The 19,087-nt window shown below is 39.5% G+C and overlaps 1 pseudogene; it reads right to left on the bottom strand.

Annotated features, from left to right (window-relative positions):
• Positions 1-17,836: 17,836 nt before the first annotated feature.
• LOC105813618 lies at positions 17,837-18,850 on the bottom strand (annotated as a pseudogene).
• Positions 18,851-19,087: the final 237 nt, after the last annotated feature.

The following is a 19,087-nucleotide window of genomic DNA, read 5'->3' as shown; positions in this document are numbered from 1 at the left end:
GTTGCCTGGGAGAATTTACAAGCCTATATTCTCACAGTACTTTGCTCATAAACCAGTTCCCCATTCATCTCATTGTTTTATAGTTATTTATTTGCCTCTTTTCCCAATAGCGTGTGAGATCTGAGAGCAAGAGTCGTATATCCTATTCCTTTCTGTATGACAAGCAACATGTCGTAGAGGAAAGTTCATTGTCTTTGGAATCTTGGCTCTACCAGCTCCCAGCTGCGTGAGCTTGTGCATGTTACTTCACTACTGTGAACTTCAGTTTTCTCATTTATAAAGGACTATTGGCAACATTAAGTGAAAAAATGTGAGTGAAGGGCCCAGTGCATGGCCCGACCATCCTCTGAGCCCCCAGTGCCATTTGGCCACCATTTTGCTTATTCCTAGATTCAACTTGCCTTTCCATTTGTGACATCAGCTCTTTTGATAAATTTTACATATTTATTTGTTTGTTGGCTGTGTCCCAACCAGGCAAAACCACCCCTGATATGCCTGTGTTTGCTCTATTGAGAATAAATGTTCTTGCTTCCTAATTTATAGCAAAAATGTAATGGAGGGGGTGAGTTGGGAACACCTGTTTCACAACTCCAAGGAGCAACATTCCCACAGACTACAGAGTGAATGGTGCCGTCTGAGGTTGTGCAACGTCTGTTTCAAAGCCCTTTTTTGTCTGCTCTTCCTCCAACCCTTCTGCCTGTGCTTAGGATCTCATCCCTTTATTTAGCACCTGTCTTCTTGGAGAAGTTATTTACTCCATTTCCTCCTCTTTCATCAGCAATTTTCTTCCTCTTTTCTATTCACTTTTTAATTCATTGCAACCTAGCTTTTGCCTTCCCTAGACCAAAACGTATTCCAGTAAAATCACTCTAATTTTGAGGCCTTTGCACTTGCTCACTAAGACCTTTTCATCACTCTCTTTACATTGCATTCACACCTCTCCCAACCCCAACTCCATATCCTTCTTACCTGATGTATTTTTCTGCAGAGCACTTATCCAATATATTAAATTTTCACATATTTGTTTACTGCACTCCTCATTAGAATGTAACCCTAGAGACAGGGATTTTTATTTTCTATTTTGTTCACTGATTTATCCCCAGTGCCTTTAACAGGGTATGCACGTAACAGGTGCTTAAGACACATTCACTGACTTGAACAAATAAACAACTTTCTGATTTCTGAATTCATTGCGTCCTTTTCTATGTCCTCCCTGACCTCTTAGGCACATTTGGTACTTGCCTCCCTGTACTTCCATGACCACACTCTCTCCTGGGTTTCTGCCTATTTTCAGACCACTTCTTATTTCCCTTTGTAAGCTTCTTTTCTTCTTCTTAAACATTGGCCATCCTGGTATTTTCCATGTTATTCTTCTCTTCTCACTCTACATACTTTTCCAAACAAGTTTATCTACACCCAGGAGTTCAATTACCATCCACAAGATGAAAATTCTAAAATGTATTTCCAGCTCTTGACTATGCTCCTTCCATCTTCAAAATGGTCGTCCTGTCCTAGATCCCAACACATCTTTTTTTCGCCCCAAACTTCTCTAAATTCAGGTTAAGCACCAACACACAGCTGATCCCCCAAGTCAGAAACTTAGGAGTCACCTTGAACTTCTCCTTCCTTTCACCAGCTCTCTGTGTCAGTAAGTCATCCAACTGTGTCAGTGTTATTCCTGCTAGCTCTATACTTATTGCACTGCCTTATCATTTCTTGCTTGTACTATTTCATTAATTTTCTAAAATTCCCTTGCCTTTATCTTGCCTCCTCTAATTTATCCCACACATGGCAGTCAAAGCATTCTTTTAAAGATGCAAATCTGACAATACCACTCCCCTTAAAGAATCACCTTTTTTGTGACTTTCAACTGTCTGGAGAAATCATTCAAACTTCTTGACATAGCACAGAAGGTCCTTCGAGATGTGGTATATCTTTTCCCCAGACCCAAATATCCTGCACGCTGTATGGACTACTTGAAGTTCCTCAAAGAAGCCACCCTGTTTTTTACCTCTTGGACTTTGTACATGCTGTTCCCAATGCACAGGTGCCCTTCCATGCTTTGTCCATCGAGTGTTCCCCGATATCCCCAGGCAGAGACAGGAGCTTCGTTAAGTACCCTCCTTCACAGCACTGATTGCATTGCAGCAATTGCTTTTCACATGTCTATCTTCTTCAAGAACCAGTGAGCCACAGGAGGGAATAAACTACATTTTAATCATCTTCATTACCAGAGTGCTTAGGGTAATGGCTGGCACAGAAATTTTATTCCAATTTATTAAATTGAACAATAAAAATACTACTCTTCATTATCATCTCACATTTAGCATGAGATTCTTATTTAACATGTCCCTAAGACACATTCTGCGTGGCCCGGAGTTGGGCAATTGTTATGCACTACAGAAAGGAGGACACCATCAAACACAGTGGCAGAGTGTGGCTTGTCACCCAGAGGCCCAAGTTCCTTTCTCTTGGCTTCTGTGGACTTTGTAGGGCATTTAACCCATCAGGCTTCAGTTTCTGCAACTATAAAATGAAGATAGGAACAACCTGAGTTCTAAGATCAAACGAAAAAGTAGAACTAAAGTAACAGCCATGACTCTGTAATGGCAATCCATTTATAGGCATTACCTTTCTAAAATCAGCTCTGTGTACTTCGTCTCTCCTTATAGTGCAATTACAACTCTGTGTATTCATTATATGTGTGCCAGAGTCATAGGTGGTCATTTTAGACCATAAACTCCACAAGGGCAAAAAGCCTCTGAACCATTAGTGTGTGGTTGAGTAGAGTGTCTAGTACGGCATATATACTGGCTGAAGTGACTTCAACAGAGTTCAGAACAACTTTATAGCAAGTTCAGAAATGACAAGATTAAAAGAAGATTTGCTGTGATTTTAGTTACAAGTAACAAGGAAAAAATGTTTTGCTCCTGGTAAATGGAAGGCATCAGTTTATCCAAAGGAATAAGAAAGAAAATTGATGCCTTGATTGGCAAGACCCAAATCCTTTTAGTGAAATAGGGGCTGAGAAATGGAAAAACCTGCCCTAGATACATGTGCAATATTTTCTTATGCTCAGAGTAGGTGCTTTATAAATACCCACTGGGTGACTGTTGCATGACTCCAGGTACTCCACCACATAAAGCTTTAATGAGTTCCTAGGAGTAGTTCGTCGTATCCCTTGATAGTGACTTACTGCTGACAGCTGCAAGGTATGCATGGCGTTAGCATAATTTCTAAGATGATGGAGCAGGAGAAAAGCCAAACCTGAATAAACATCTAGGAATTTAGTTAGAAAAGTCTAGCAAAGAACTGCATAAAACAGCAGATAAAACGACTGGATACCAGTTAATATAAACCTCATTGAGTTAGGTATTACAATTTTTTAAAAAATAAAAGCTGATGTCTTGTTGCTTGAGCACTGACTCTGGCCTATGGATGAATTTTGGACACAAAATTTTAATTTGAATTCTTTTTTGGATGGGGTCTATATGATCCAGTTTTCCACAGTTTCTAACACTCTGCTGTTTCGCTTCACTCATTTCACAACCTAGGAGACTTCTAAGACTTCCTCCTGGCTTAGAGGAAACACAAACTAGAAAGAGAGATTTTTGAGTGCCAAACTGACCTAAAGTTAGAATTTAGTCTTCAAATTTGGTTTAACCAAGCTTTCAGAACTGATAGGCCTGTTTCTTGATCTAATTTATCTTAAAAGCTTTGTTTACTGCTGCAATGTGTGAAAGACTTAGAAGGGCTTGGTATAAGCAATTTTCCAGAGGACCTTACAGATAAGCATTTTTCCAATAATTAAGAACCATTTATTGTGTGCATTCTATGTAGCAGCCTGGGCACACAGGTGGGTGGCACCTCATGGAATCTGGACAACTGTGAGAGTCTCAGAGAGAAAGGACTTACGTAAGGCTACCCAATGCTCACAGAGGAGGGATTTGTGCATCTGCTGATTTAAACCCCTTGTCCTTTCCTCTGCTCCATGAGGCAACACATGACTTCCTGCCATACTGAGCACTGAAAAGAAGGATAACAATTTCATAAGTGATCAGCCGGAAGAAAAGTCTGCTACAAGATCAAAATAAGATTAAAATAGCTAACATTTATTGAGTGCCTACTATGTGCTGTTGTTATCTTAGGTGCTTATATGTATTAACTCAATTCTCACATCAGCTCTGTAAAGTATTATTTTCATTTTACAGATGAAGAAAGTGAGGTACAAAGATTTTTGTCCAAGGGCACAACTGGCGACTGGCTGAACCAAGACTTGGATCCAGGTAGTCACATATTAGACATGTAAGTCTGTGTTCACGTATTATACATATATAAACTACATTGTAGCTATTTTCCTGTCATTTGATGGAGGGTGGGGAAGAGAGGCGGTGGGAGACAGTAAATTAAACACTAGACTGCATTTAAAATCCAATGAAATATTTCTGGTAAAAAGGCAACGATGTAATCTTTATTGGTATTTTTATTGACATTTCATCATTTTATTACTATAGCATCCCCTGACACAAATGGTCAATTTCTTTGGAGAGCTCTAGAACTATAAAGTATTTTTTGAAGCTAATGAGATGGAGACAGGCCATGTTTATTAGGAAAACAAGGAGAAAACCATGGGATATGCAGCTTTCAGCAGAAGAGCCACAGCCCCTCTTCCATGAAGCCACCATCTGTTTCTACTCTACCATTGCTGAATCCAGATGTTCTCATCCTCCTAGCAAACGCTTCCAATTGGAAATTCTTATTCAAGCAAATCGAAGAAGAGCAATGTTTAATGTAGGTCTGACTTTGGCTGTTTTGAGCCATCCATTCTGTTGCTTTTGTGCTGTGTTCTCAATCAGTAACAAAGCACTCATATTCATTAAATTAAACTTTGGTTTTGTATCTCAGAAAAAAAATATTTAAATTTAAATCTGAAGTAGTACAGCAAAAAATTCCTTCTAAAGTATTAAAGGGACCAGGAACTTCATACAGTTGTAAAAATAACATTATGACAGGAGTGTTTTTCTTGACTTAGATTTTTAAAAATTAGTTGACTCTGAGGATCCATAAGTTGATATTCACAAGTAATGATTGCTGAAAGTTATATGAATAAAAAGAGGATAGTCATTAATGAGTAATTTTAACCTAGTTCCCATATATTTGAAATATGATGACAACCCAAATTAAGTGACTGAGGCAAAGATCTCAATCAATGGAGGTTTATTAAGCCAAAGTTTGAGGATGCGCCCAGGAAAAATACAAACCACAGCCATATCTGTGACTGTTTTTCCAAAGCAGGATTTGGGAACTCAGGTTTTAAAGGGGAGACTGCATACAGAAAGAAAAAAATGAGAGTGGAACAGGCAGTGAGACAAATGGTTACATTCTTGTGAGGCCCAGGAAATCTATATTTTATGTAACATAAGGGAAATGTTAGAAGAGAAAAAGGGTGAGAAGGAAGCATCAATTATGTAGATGTCCCTGGGTAGGTGGAAGAAGGTATGATCTTACCTTGTCTCTGTTCTGCACCTGGGAAGATAAACCTGTAGTCAACATTTTTTGTGTGGAATTGAACGGACTTTAGTTTTAGGATCTAGAGTTAGCCTGCTGACCCAGAGTTACAATTTGCAATTCCTGGTTTATGGGAGGCCAGGAAAGAGCTTCCTTATGAATGGTCTGTGGGGGCCAGTCCTTGCAGATGCCTGAGGCCTTTCACCTTTCCCTGGGGATCTGGCTGATGCATAATGTTAGTACTAGCTGTTCATTTGGAAGAGAGTATTGCATGACTCAGCCTCCAGGCTTGACTTTCCCTTTTGCATAAGAAATTGGTGGGGAGAGTCCTGAGATTTTTATTTTCCTTTATAGTGGTTTAAGAGCAAAGGAAGCTTTCGAAAAAGAAAAAAGATGCCCTAGATTTCTATTACTTAACTTCGGTATCATGACCTCTCCTGTAAGACAACTCACGTGGAGCAGGAGGCTTCTCCCCCTCTCCCATTTTAAAACAATTTTTAAGTACAGTTTACTTTTGGGGAATTTGACTACTTTCTAGAATTCAAGAGGGTGTGGTGACTATTAAAATCAACAGCTGTTTGTTGATTTATGTAGAAGTTATATAGGCTTGGCAAAGGCATAGTGTCTGAAAGTATTTAAAAAGCAAAGCTAGTAAAAAAAAATAGCAGCTGCAGGACTAGGCAATGATTGTGGGTTTTGGATGGGCTAGGAGCCCTCCCAAGTGGTATCTCTACATTGATGGTGGTGTGCCAACAATAGGACATGAGAGCAGAGGACAAGAAGGGTGACAAGATCCCGTGGGAATAAGCGGGGCCTTGAAAATTAGTATGTAGAATTGCAAATATATATAGAAGTAGTTGTAAGTCCATATACTATTTATATTTAAAGTGTTCTAGGATATTAAAGAAATAATTTGCCAATGTTGTGCAAGAACTCAGGACCACCATTTGTATTTTTAAATATCAAAGCTAAGTGGGTCTGATTTGGACATTGGAAGGTTAACTCCAAAGATGATGGTCTGCTTGGCGTCTGCCCGTGGGGCACCAGTGCATGCAATCCCAGCTATCATTTGCTGAGGTCTTCCTATGTGTGAGGCACCGGTGAAGGTATTTGACATTTCTTCAGTCATTTAATCTTTTTAAAAAATTGTGTTAAAAAATACACGACATGAAACTTATCATCTTAACCATTTCGAAGAATACTGTTCAGTGGCATTAAGAACATTCACATTGCTATGCAACCAATCTTCAGAAGTTTTTCATCTTTCAAAACTGAAATGCTATATCCATTAACTCCTCCACTCCTCCTCCCAGCCCCTGGCAACCACTATTCTACTTTCTGTCTCTATGAATTTGACTTCTCTAGAGACCTCATATAGGTGTAATCATATAGTATTTGTCCTTCTGTGACTGGCTTATTTCTCTGTCTCTCTCACACACACACACCCACCCACAATGTTTTGTTTATTCATTCATCCATCAGTGGACAATCAGGTTGCTTTCAACAGTTGGCTATTGTGAATAGTGCTGCTATGAACATGGATGTGCAAATATCTGTTAGAGATCCTGCCTTCAATTCTTGTAGATATATACTCAGAAGTAGAATTGCTGGAACATACGGTAATTCTATGTTTAGTTTTTTGAGGAATTGCTATACTGTTTTCCATAATGGCTACACCATTCTACACGTCTACCAGCAATGAACAAGGTTTCCAATTTCTCCACATTCTCACCAATATTGTTACTTTCTATTTTTTTTAAGAGTAGCTGAGAGGTTTTTTTTCCTGATGCTAAATACATGGAATTTTTTCCACACCAACAACTAATTCTCTGACACCAGCCAGGTGTCCAACAGTTCAATTCAATTTTGATACTAACTCCAAGACTTAGCACAGACTCCATTGATTAAGGGCTCAGTCCCACAAAACTGTCCCCACTTCAGACACTAGTTGAAAGTACCAGGAGGCACTCATAATTTCTGACTGACCAGCTATATTCCCACAGCGCCTTCTTCAGGCTTGATAATTTGCCAGAATAACTCACAGAACTTAGGAAAACATGTTACTTAACGTTTACTGGTTTATTACAAAGGATTCACATAACAGGAATAGCCAAATGGAAGAGATGCAGAGGGCAAGGAATGGGGCTGGGGATGGCTGTGCAGAGCGTCCATGTCCCCACTGGGCAGACCATTCTCCCAGTACCTCAATGTGTTCACCAACCCAGAAGCTCTCTGAACCCCGTTTGTTTAGGGATTTTATTGATATTTCATTAAGTAGGAATGATTGATTAAATTATTGGTAATTGAGCTTAATCTCAGGGCTTCTCCCAACCCAAGAGATTGGGAAGGCTGTTGGGGGTGGAGGTAGTGGAGGTGGCTGAAGTTCTAACCCTGTAATCACCTGGTTGGTTTTTCTGGTGACCAACCCCCATCCTGAAGCTAATGAGATGCCTTGGGTCATCTCATTAGCACACAAGACAGTAAATTCCAAGAGTTTTGGGAACTCTGTGCCAGGAACCAGGGACAAAGACCAAATATTTATTTTTTATTATACCAGCAGCCATCTCAATGGGTGTGAGGTAATATCTTGCTGTGGTTTTGATTTGCATTTCCCTAATGATTAGTGATGCTAACCATGTTTTCATATGCCTGTTGAGCATTTACATATCTTCTTTGGAGAAATGTCTATTAAAATCCTTTGTCCATTTTTAATTCGGGTTGTCTGGTTTTTAGCTGTAATTTTTTATATGTATTATAGACATAACCTCTTATCAAAATATGATTTGCAAATCTATGATATTCCCCCATTCTGTAGGTGCCTTACTAGTTGATTGATCATGTCCTTGTATGCACAGAAGTTTTAATTTTGATATAGTCTGATTTATCTATTTTTACTTGCCCTTGCTTTTGGTGTCATAGCCAGAAAATCGTTGCCAAATCCAATATCTTAAAATTTTCCCCTATGTTTTCTTCTAGCAGTTTTTATAGATTTAGATCTTATGTTTAGGTCTCTGATCCATTTCGAGTTAGTCTTTGTATATGGTGCAAGGTAAAGGTCCAACTTCATTCTTTTGTATGTGGATATCCAGTTTTACCCACACCACTTGTTGACGAGCTTGCCCTTTCCCCATTGAATGATCTTGGCACTCTCATTAAGAATTATTTAATCTTTACATCAACTTTGTGAAATAGATGTCCTCAGATGAGGACGCTGACACTCAGGTTAAATAGCTGGTCCAAGGTCACAGTGAGTAAATGGTAGAATCGAGATCATAACTCAAATTAAAAACTTTTATGCATAAAAGGACACTTTCAACAGAATAAAAAGGCAACCCACAGAATGGGAGAAAATATTTGCATATCACACATCTGATAAGAGATTATTATCCAGAATATATAAAGAACTCCTATAATTCAACAACAAAAAGCCAAACAATCCAATTAAAAAATGGGCAAAGGACTGAAATTTGTATTTCTCCAAAGAAGATATACAAATGGCTAGTAAAAACACTTGAAAAGATGCTCAGCATCACTAATCATTAGGTAAAGGCAAATCAAAACGACAATGAGATACTGCTTCACACCAATTAGGATGGCTAGTATAAACAAAACGAAACAAAACAGGAAGCAACAATTGTTGGTGGACATGGAGGAATTGGAAGCCTTGTGCATGACTAGTGGGAATGTTAAAATGGTGCAGTCCCTATGGAGAATGGTTAGGCAGTTCCTTGAAAAATTAAATATAAAATTACTATATGATCTACATCTGAGTATATATATAAAAAAATTAAAAACAGAAATTCAAATAGGTATTTGTTCACCAATATTCTTAGTAGCATTAGTCATTGCAGCCAAAAGGTGAAAATAACATTAACATCTATTGACAGATGATTGGAGAAACAAAACATGGATATATATATATATACAATGGAATATTATTCAGCCTTAAAAAGAAAAGAAATTTTGGCACATGCTACAACATGGATGAACCTTGGGAACATTATGCTCCGTGAAATAAGCCACATACAAAAGGACAAATATTATATGCTTCCACTTATAGAAGGTGTCTGGACTAGTCAAATTCATAAAGACAGAATATAGAATGGTGGTTGCCAGGAGCTGAAGGGGGAAAAGAATTGGCAATTAGTGTTTAATGGGTACAGAGTTTCAGTTTGGGAAGATGGAAAATGAAAGATGGTCTTACTAATAAACTATCAAACAGAAAGTAAGAGAAATAAACTCACAACACAACTACCTGTTGTTAACACAACTACCCTTTGTTTAATTAAAACACGTATGGCCTAACTTGTTATCTCTGAATTCTTTCTCAGCCTTGAAAAAGTTCCTGAGTGGACAGTGGGAGTGGGAACTTCCGTCCTCAAGAAGGGACGGTACCAGATGTCTCCCTCTATCAAGAAGAAAGAAGAAACTAATTTCTACTATCAATCTGCTGCCAACACAGCAGCTTCACAACTGATTTTGTTATCAGTCCCCTGAAGCAGAGGAAAAAAAACACACAAAAAATTTCTACCCTGTAAAAGGACCGAGCAACTTTTCTCACCTCTTAATCTCCTTTATTGCAATATCAAAAAAATCCACATTTACTAACTTTAACTTCCTTGTTCTCCCTGTTACCCTAGCAACACACCTTAGCCAATCAGGTAAGGGCAAAATTGTGAGGTCAAAGTCCCTACCAGTGGGATGAGACACAGCCCTAGGTCTGCGTTAGGGATAAAAAGGTGAAGAACTTCCGTGTAGCGAGCTGCTGGCTGGCTGCTTTTGCTGCCGCTATGCGCCCTTCTGATCAGAACTAAAGATTTTTGTCTTTTTCTGAACGACACTGGGGGCTACTTCTAACAAGCGATGCCGGTGGGAGGGAGCTGGTTTGCTCCAGGGAACACCAGGAAAGCTCAGGATTTGGCAGCACCAAATACCATATAGAATGGGGGTGAGGAAGAAGGGCTCCTAGCAGGGAGACTGACTACACAACCTGTGTTGGAGCAGATTTAGACTCAGGATCAGAATTCTTTTTTTGGGGGGGCGGGGACAGAGTCTCACTCTGTTGTCCAGGCTAGAGTGCCATGGCTTTAGCCTAGCTCACAGCAACCTTAAACTCTTGGTTTTAAGCAATCCTTCTGCCTCAGCCTCTCAAGTAGCTGGGACTACAGGCATGTGCCACCATGTTTGGCTAATTTTTTTCTATATATTTTTAGTTGTCCAGCTAATTTCTTTCTATTTTTAGTAGAGACAGGGTCTCACTCTTGCTCAGGCTGGTCTTGAACTCCTGACCTCGAGCCATTCTCCTGTCTCGGCCTCCCAGCGTGCTAGGATTACAGGCATGAGCCACTGCGCCCGGCCTAGGATCAGAATTCTTATCTGCAACTCTGGGGTCAATACAACAAGAAAACAACCCTTTCAAAATTCTGAGGAAAATTGTTTTTCAATGAAGTATTGGATACCAAATTATCAATCAAGACATTTTTTTAGACATGAAAGGTCGCAAAAATCTTACTTTGTATGTTCTCTTTCTCAAAAAGTTACTGTATAATGTGCCTTATAAAAATAGGAGCATAAATCAAGATAGAGGAGGATACAAAGGGCAGGAAACGAGGACTCAGGGATAGAAGGGAAATAGAAGGAATTCCCAATAGAGAAGGGAAGTGTCAGGACAACTGTGCATGAGACCTCGACTGGAGCAGGACAGTGGACAGGGAAACAGTTCCCCCAAAGGAAAAATGGAATTGATAGACTACCTGATGCATCTAACCATTCAAAAAATAGTATTAAGAGGGATTTTGCAATTATTTTGACAGTTTGTGAATAACAAATGTGTAGACATAGAAAATGAAAACATGGTAATAATTAACTCTAGAAAAGACAAAATTTGCACAAGAAGAAACATAATGATTATATCTGGTTCAGCAGTAAATAAAATCGTCATATACCTATATCAGGAGGACAGGGAAAAGAAATTAAGAGGATGAGGCTAAGTTTTTACCCTCCATAATAGGAAGTCAATAAATACTATCTAATATAGAAAAATCAAGAATAGCGACATAAAGATTTTATTTATTATTTTGCATGTAATGTTAGGAGAATCAGTTAAATGAACTGAAGAAAATTTCTTCTGGGGAACAGGATGGGAGTTGGGAAGGGTGAGATAGGGGACTGCTGTTCTATTAGAAGTCTTGTAGTGCTATTTGCTTTTTAAAAATTATGTACGATTATTACTTTAATAACAATGATTAAAATATAAATGCTATTTTTCTCTCTCTCTCTCTCTCTCTCTCTCTCTCTCTCTCTCTCTCTCTATATATATATATATATATATATAATATATATATATATATATATATATACAGTGCCCGACACTTGGTAAATACTCAGTAGTTGGTAGTTATTTTTATTGTTTGTGTTGAATTGCAAGTGAGAACTGGGAGGAGAGATTCAGATGCTTCTCCACGAGTTCTGCAGGAGAGGCCTGCAGGCAGCAACCCGATTGGCAGATGGATGTAGTGGGTTGAATAGTTGCTCCAAAAAGATATGTCTAACCCACATTTACCTCTGAACATGACCTTGTTTGGAAATAGCGTCTTTGCAGATGTAATTAAAATTAAGGATCTCAAGATGAGATCATCCTAGATTTAGTGAGCACCCTAAACCCAAGGACAAATGTCCTTGTAAGAAACAGAAAAGGAAAAGATTGAGAGACACAGAAGGGAAGACCACATGAAGATGGAGGCAGAGATTGGAGGATGCATCTGTGAGCCAACGAATGCCAAGAATCGCCGATAGCCACCAGCTAATAGAGGCATGGAATGGATTTTCCCTCAGAGCCTTTGGAAGGAACCAGCCTCTGCTGACACCTTGATTTTGGACTTCTGGCCTCCAGAAATCAGAGAGAACAAATATCTCCTGTTTTAAACCACATGGTCTGTAGTATTTTGTTATGGCAACCCTAGTGAACTCATACAGTGAGGTTAGTGGATAAGCCCTGAAACTGTTTGGAGAGCATGTATCTTATTCATTAGATTGTATATTTATTTGGGAGCTCTGATGGGGGAGCTTATGGAGATTTTAGGAGTAACTTAAGCCTCCCTAAACTATCACTTAGCATTGCCACTGGCGAGATTCCAAATTGGATGAGTCCAGTGAAATAAACGTGTTTTAAAGTTATTTCACATGCATAAGCTTATGTTGTGCAATATATTTTAGGGGCAGTAACCTCTCTACGCCACTGAGTAGTGAAGGACTTTAGTGTTTCCCCGTCTCATCAAAGAGGCAGATATGAAGCCAAGAAAACAGCCCATTCTTCTAATAAAGCTTCATGAGACTGGCTACACTAAGACATCATTCACTGATATCACACATCTCTGTTTTAAGACTGCTTGATAACTTGAAATCAAATGAGTAATCTCTTGTTCTATCTCATTCTTTTCTTTTTCTATTTATTCTTAGCCTCATTTCTTTTAGCTGTCCTGGCAATACTTTTCAATAATTCACAGAAAATCATTAGGCCCACAGACACACACACACACACACACACAAGATAAATTAAAATTTCAGAAATAGTATTTGGTAATTTACTGGAATTTTTTTTGCTTTTTTTTAACATAGAAATTTATTTATTTTGGTAGATGCCATATGCTGAAATTCTACTTCCAAAATATGTTTCAAATCTGCCCAGGTCTCTCCATCTTTGGTTTAAGGGAATGCCCATCTCTCTGAAGCTTTACTGCAGGAGATTTTTCTGCTTCTCCCTGTGTATTTCCCTTCCCTCCACAGAAAATAGTGGGCTGTATTACTCAACTTCCTAAAACCATTCACTAGATGCACTTAAGATAAAATCCAGCATGCTGAATGTGGCCTACGAGCTCTCCATAATCTGGCTCCAGCCATCCTCATCTCCTACCACTATTCCTTTCAAACAGTTTACTGCAGCCACATGGCTTCTCTCAGGTCCTCAAAGACATCAAGTATTCTCTTCATCAGGGCCTTTGCACATGCTGTTTGTTTTACCTACTATGCCCTTTGTCTACTCTTTGCTTTCTCCTACAATTATAGTTACATTTCACTTACTTTGTCTATAGGTTAATTCTAAAATTTAAAGCCAACAAATAGCATGTAAGAAATGATTTTGTACATATAAGTCATTATAAAAACAAGTAGGAAGATTGGACCCATTCAAAAAAAATTCCACTCTTAGGTATTTACCCAAGAGAAATAAAAACATATGTCCACAAAAGACTTGTATTAAATATTCATAATCTTTATTCATAATGGCCCCAAGGTGGAAACAACACAAATTCCATCAACAGAAGAATGAATGAAAAAATTGTACTATGTACAATGGATCATTACTCAACAATAAAAAAAAAAAAAGAACCACCAGTACACACGACAACTTGAGTCACTAAAACATACTGGACAATAACTATTGCCTCTGGATGTATGTGGAGTATGGTAGAGCTTGGCTTGAAAGGCCACAAGGGAACTTTCAGAAGTGGTAGAAATGCTCTGTATTTTGCTTTGCTTAATCTATACACAGCATTGTGTATGAAATATATCTCAATTGAAGAACAAGCATAATCTTATGTTTTTGTAACTTGGCTGCTCAAGAGAGACTCTTCTGGGAATCAAGTCCAATGAGTCATTTTATTTTCTTTCTAGCTTCCTTCACTTCTGGATCATACTCAAAGCTCATGTATGTTAATTACATGTGAGAGGTTACTTCACACGCCTCCTATAGACTTCTATTTCACATGTGATTTTATGATCCTACATTTCTCATTCCCAAGCCTACCTTAGATTAGAAGCAGCTGAAAAGTTCGCCAACAGGCACAATGGTGATAGTGAGTAGGCTGATATCCTGACAGTGAAGGAGAAAAAGAAACACTGCAAGTATGACCTCAGAATTTAAAAAGAGTGTGGGCTTGGAATAATTAAGACAAAAATCACACAGGGCTCTGTGCTTCCCTAGACACAGAGCATCACATTTTATAATAGGGTTCATCCAGAAATGTTAAATTATATGCAGTATACTCTTATTTTAGATACAAGGAAGCACAAATTCTCTAGAGAACAGCTTAAATAATATTTTTGTTTTGGCTCTTGAAGGAAGAAAACCTCAGATATTTAGATTAATCTGGGTGAAGATTAAAGCCACTCCATGGGAGAACCTAGGACTGGAGGTAAAGGAACCACCAGTAAATGGTGGTTCTAGTAAATGGCTAACATTAAACAACTAAGTGGAGCTCCAGGCAATTAAAGGGGGTCATGTAATCCCAACAAGTATTGACTTAGCCCCATTACTGCCAGCATGTCATTTTCTTATTTCTGTAATGATGCTGAGTGATGCAGAAAGCATGTGCTTTCCTTGGGTCATGTGATTGTGAGCACTCCATAGGGGGAGGCCATGAAAGGTCTTACTAGTTCTTCCGGAAGCAAACCATTCTAAATGGGCTCCCAGAGATGATTTCTGCTCTACAGAGATTTTATTACAGAAGTGTTCTAGTAAACTGGAAAAAAAGAAAAGAAAAAAACCAATTCGATTTCCTAGAACACTTACAGCACTACTGTATAAGGTAGGGCAAAGTATTAAAAACAGTTGTTGTGCTGAAGGAGAAGCTTGATGAGTAGAACTTTGAAATGAGAGAAAAAGGTGGAATGGTAAAGACGATGAGGCCTCTAATTGTCAGAGACTAAGGAAAACCTTCCTGAACTTTTGCTGAGAAGAGGCACCTTCCCAGTCTGAGGCACTGCATCCCTGAGCTCAGATTCATGTTTGAATAGAGGCCATGTTTCTGTGGGGATGAAGGCCCCTTGGAAGAGTTCTTGCAGGGAGGTGGATACTGTTGGAAGGGAAGAGTCTGGAATGTCCGTAGTGGTCAAGAGAAATGTGTATGTGGGTGTGTGGGAGGGTATCAAGGGAAATGATCACTGCCAAGCTGATTTATTTTTTAACTGCCAAAGCATTCCTGGGACATTCTCTCTAGTTGCTAGGATTAGAGAGGTAGCGAGTTTCAGCAATGCATTTGTCTATTACAAGTACAAGCATTTTTTTGGTAGATGTATTTTCAATTCTAAAAAGACAATGATAACATTAAGAAAACTTTGAAATGACTCCTCACAATTCCACTACTGTTTAATGGGTAATAAGATATTTTTGTGTTTTCTTCTAAAAATTCTCTTTCTTTAACAATACTTTTGGGTAAGTTGCCTCTTGGCATAGTATCCATTAAAGCAGTTTCTGACCCCTAACAAGCTGGGAATAATTCTCCCGTCCTGTATCCTTCTGCATTAAGTTGGAAAGTTGAACCTCAGAGATAAATTACCTGCAAATATAATTTCATGACTATTTTTAAGATTCCCCCTTTCAACAACAGCTGATGAATGACCATTTGGCTGGCTGAAGTAAAGGAAGGCAAACATTGTAGGCAAGAAATCCACTCCACAGTTCTCCAGAATGGGCTGAGGGATTATCCATCCTAACTCATTGTTTAGTTAGAAAACTGAGGCTCAGAAAGGTCACAGAGCTAATAAATGCTAGAGCTGAGACATGAACCAAGGTCTTAAAAAATAAAACTTTAAATTTTAAATAATGTTAGAGTTATAGAAAAGTTGCAAAAAGAGTACAGAAAGTTTATGTACACCCTTCACCCAGATTTCCCTAATGTTAACAATTATACAACCATAGTTAAATGATCTAAAACAGAAAATGAACATTGGCAATACTATTACATTACAGACCTAATTTGAATTTTATGAGTTTTCCCCCTAGTGTCTTTTTTGCTGTTGTTGGATCCAATCCCGAAGCCCACATTGCATTTGGTTATTATGTCTCCTTAGTCTTCTCCAATCTGGGAGAATGTCTCAGGCTTTGCCTTCCATGACCTTGACCATTTGAAGAGTACTGGTCGGGTATTTGGTCGAATGTCCGTCAGTTGGGGTTGTCTGATGTTTTCTCATGATTAGAGTGAGGCTATGGATTTGGGGCGAGAATACCACAGAGGTGATGGACCCTTCTCAGTGTATCATATCAGCAAGTACATGATGTTGACATATCCTATTATTGGTGACCTTAACCTTGATCACTTGGATAAGGTGGCATCTATCAGATTTCTCCAGTATACATTGAATATTTTTCCCTTTGTAATTGATAGATATTAATATCTTGGAGGAGATATATTGAGACTGTGCTAATATCCTGCCTGTTTTACCTCAAACTTCCACTCATGGATTCTAGGATCTATCAGTAGATCTATCCTGCAACAATTACTATTGTGTCGATTATACAATAGTGATTTTGCACTCTCCTCATTCTTCCTGTATTTATTTTATTTTATTTTCCTTATTTAGCAGATGCCAGTTAATTCAACATGGTGCATGACTCAAAGCATTTGATATTCCATAGCCAACAAGATTTCCTACTTCTCTATTACAAAATACTGGATACCCTGAATATAGCTAATTCAGGGTCCTTGTTCCTTTTCTCCTGTATCTAGAACGAAAACAGATTTCCCGTTTAGCACGTATTTCTCCTTCACCAAAGGCTGCGGGCAGAGGGAGAGATAGGGCTTATAACTGCCCCTCTGAACCAAAGGTACTTAATGTTGAAAGATAAAACACAGTCACCCCACAGACATTCCTTTGTGTTGAGATTGCAGACCTTTAGCATACCATCACTGACCTGCGCCGGATTCACAGAACAACATAAGAGACCCTGATTTCCTTGAGAAAACAAAGTGCATTATGAATGTAAAGGACTCACCACCACCCCTGAAAATAACACATTAAGAGAACACTTATTTTACATGATTAGCATCATCCAAGGTTCACGTATTAAAAAAATAGCTAAAAAATAATCTGTCATAAATTCTCACTATGAAATCACAATAGAATCTGATATCACTCTTAGAATCTGGGAGAACCTCAAAGGTCATGTTGTCCACCTCTCATTTGATACGTAAGGGCCCTGAGGCCCAGGAAAGCCAAGTGTTGGACCTTGGGGTCTAACTCCTGTGTCAGAGCCTGGGTAGGACGCAGGCCTCCAGAAGCCTGATTCAGGCTTCCCTCCACTCCGCTTCCTCTTTCAAAGACTCTCCAAAGCAAAACATGAAGATGATCTCCAAAGACGCACCAAACAAAAAAGCACATGCACTCACACAGGTCAGCGAACTGGTCTTGGAAGACGGTTCTGTTGGCCAGTGCGCAGGTTTGTAACCAACCTAGGGGGGAAAATTCTTTGCATAAGACCTTCAGAGTTCTGAGGGAAGCCCAGTGCAGATTAGACACAACTTCTTGGATTCGGGAAGGCTGTTCTTGGCTGTCAGTCCATGGTGGACAGGTGGACGGCCATACAGCAGAATCCCAGATTGGAAGCAGAGCTGTCAGGTGTGTTCCAGCTTGGAGCAGCACAGTGATACCTATGGCAAGGAGTTTCTACAGCACGTGGACGATCCACCTCTCCTCACCTGGTCTTTCCTAGAAGGGGGGCCTTTAGGTCTGAATGTTTCTTTCGGATGAACAGTTCACCAGTCTGAAGTCCACTCCCACACATTTCCCATTGTGATGGATAAGCCATAGCTATTGGAAGGAAAGGCGTCAATGGGCGCAGTTCCTTGGGCGCAGTTCCTTGGAAGCCATCCTCTCCAGTGTTGGTCACCAGAAATACCCTGCCAAATGTTGGCACAGTGTTGGCCTTTCAGCTGCAGTTTTCTGCCCCAAGGGAAAAGTCTATTTCTTAGGCCTCCTTGACAGCTAGGTTCCCACTCAACCTCCATGGACAACCACTTTCCAGCCCACATGCAGTAGGCAACCGCTTTGTTCCAGGAGACGTGGAGAACTGGATGGTCCAGTCTGTGTAGACCAGTAGAGTCAGGCCCTTCCAGTTAGCACCTTTCACAGGTAACCACCAGGGAGCACCTGCAACTGTCTGTTGGATATCAGTCTTCACTTGCTCACTCAACATGCCTTCAAAGGCAAAGGAGTTGCCAAACTTCTCAGCCTCTGTCAAATAGCCAGTTGAGTTCACAAACTTCTCAAGTTCAGCATCACTGCCTTCACAGGCATCCATGTAAAAGGCATCAGTAGCAACTCTCCTCACCAGTGCTTCCCCATTCTCCTTTACCTGAGGATCATCTGTGCCCACTGTAGAGAAGGATGGGGACCATCTTGGTGGGCGTGGGCAGCCACTCTCCAGGGACCAGGCCTGGATATTCGGGTAACGTGGGCAGCCCACATTGCCAGGGGCCCTGGGCCACAGCGCGGGGGCCCATGGGGGACTCACTGGTCCCTGCCTCCTTGCTCTGTGCCACCCACATAGCAGCAAGAGCAGAGGCATCCAAAAAACAAACAAAAAAGGTCTCCTGCATTTATTAATTACAATTCTCCTGTAAAGAAGAGCTTTCCTTTCTCCCCCATTTATTTATGTAGGTATTCATTTTGTTATTTATTTATATTGCTATGTTTGGACTCATGAATATTTATTTTATTCTACTAGATTATAATCCAACATTGTCATTTATTTTGTCACTCACATTGTTCCAATTTTGGCCATTGGGAACTCCTTTGTGTTGAC

The sequence above is a fragment of the Propithecus coquereli genome, unplaced genomic scaffold (assembly GCF_000956105.1).
Source record: "Propithecus coquereli isolate 6110/MARCELLA unplaced genomic scaffold, Pcoq_1.0 Scaffold11, whole genome shotgun sequence".
Lineage (NCBI taxonomy): Eukaryota > Metazoa > Chordata > Mammalia > Primates > Indriidae > Propithecus > Propithecus coquereli.
The sequence above is the reverse complement of the archived record's forward strand: the minus strand, read 5'-3'. Positions and strand labels throughout refer to the sequence as shown.